This window comes from Pogona vitticeps, chromosome 2 (assembly GCF_051106095.1).
Source record: "Pogona vitticeps strain Pit_001003342236 chromosome 2, PviZW2.1, whole genome shotgun sequence".
Taxonomy (NCBI): Eukaryota; Metazoa; Chordata; class Lepidosauria; order Squamata; family Agamidae; genus Pogona; species Pogona vitticeps.
The window spans coordinates 178,434,045-178,435,941 of NC_135784.1; positions in this window are offsets into that span (position 1 = coordinate 178,434,045).

Here is a 1,897-nt window from a genome sequence, read left to right on the forward strand (position 1 = left end):
CCGTGTGGGAATGGATATCATTGCTGGATGGAACAGTGACTTTCTATCTCTCTGCTGCTACCTCATTCTGCCCCCAATTTATAGGGGACAAAATGGTCGTTTGGCTTTTCCACAGAATCAATGGCAGCCGTACATATGCTTCTGTTGCTTGTGAGGAACAGTTTATGTGGATGGTTTTCTACAGGTATCAACTCCAGTTTTGGAAACTACCACGGATCTTCCATTTACTGATATAGCAGAATACAGACCCCTGTAATCCCACTTTGTACCCCAGGTTTTTTTTGTTGTTGTTGGGCTGTGAGACGGGTGCTCCCACATCTTACTCCATCTAGCAGCACTTGCCTCCAAAGTAGGAGTGGAAATCTTATATTTTACCTGATTTTCTCTCTGCATGACCATGAAACACTCTAGGAGAGTTTTTGCACATCCGTGGCGTTTCTGCACTTTCTTGTGAAAAATTCACAATTTCTGCACACACACACACACACACACACACACACACACACACACACACACACACACACACACACACACACACACACACACACACACACACACACACACACACACACACAAAACTGTATTGTGTGCAGGAAAACCTTGTACACTGCACAGAAAGCTGCGTATTTCCCACAAAACATGAGGTTTTAAAATACAAAATACATGCTGTTCACACAAAACCACAGTTGTTTTTTTAAAAATTATTTTACTGCTAGTCTTGTCACAACAGCTGCTCATTTTTTCTGAGTATTTTTTCAGTAGGATGTTCTGATGTGTTGAGATACTCTCTCTCTCTCTCTTTGTTATTAAGAAGAAAATTTACAAGTCCTCATTCGATCCTTGATCCAGAGCTTGGAAATAACTAAGCAGAAACAACAAGTTGCTTGTTATTCCCTTTTCCCAATAAATAAGGTGTAGATACATTTTGCTATGGATATAACATTCCTGCTCCCCTCCACCCTAGAATTCTTATTGAAGAAACACCATAGTAGCAAATACTGTTAGTTACAGTAATAGTTAATGGCCGTGGCCTCAGTGGTGGAAGAGGAACTTTCCATGGTTTGAGTGTTGGCTTGGTCTGTGCCTCCTGTGGCTGCCTGACCAGGAGGTGGATGGGAGGAAACTATTTTGTCCTGCTGGCCAGTGCCTTGTAAGCATTCAGATGTTTAGTTAGTTTTTTTTTTTTTGAAAAGGAGCTGTTTTTAGTTACTCTTCAAGAAAATGTGAACTGAAATGTCATTCCTTTTTAAAAATAGCATATTTAATGGCAATCTGCTGCTTCAGAGGGCCTCAGAACTGTCACTGTAAATAATTTCCTTCTAAAGAGAACTTTTCAAGCTCTATGCCTCGTCCTGTTCAGCAACCGCTTTTTACATGGGCTGGAGGGGGAAGCCCACTTGAAGGCAATGGCGGGTAATGGGTCAGCTTCCCTCCACCTCCACCCAGGTACGTACAATGGGGAAAGTCCTGCAGTCTCAATCAAAGCTCCCTTGAGTCAAGGGTGTACTTTTGCTTCTGAATGAGAAAAACAGGCAAGGAAAAGTGGATTTTGACTTACAGCCTCTGTTAGTCTCGTCCTGTCAAAGGAGTGCAGGGAATGACAAGAGCTTGGAGAGAATTACAGTGGCGACGGGAGCAGGGGATCCTAGTAACCGTAGACCCCAAAATCAAACTTTTTAAGATCTGGATCAAATCTGCACTCTGTAGGTCAGGTTCTGCCACACGATCATGAACCTTCAGCAGGAGAGGGTGAAATCTAGTTTTTACGTATCTTCGCCAAATTCCTACAGGTGTTCTTGCAAAATTTGCGTAATTCACCCTGGCTAATTGGTGAGGTGCCAGGGGTTGTGCCAATTGTGCGCTTTGTCTTGCACTTGGCTGCACAACTGGCATGCTC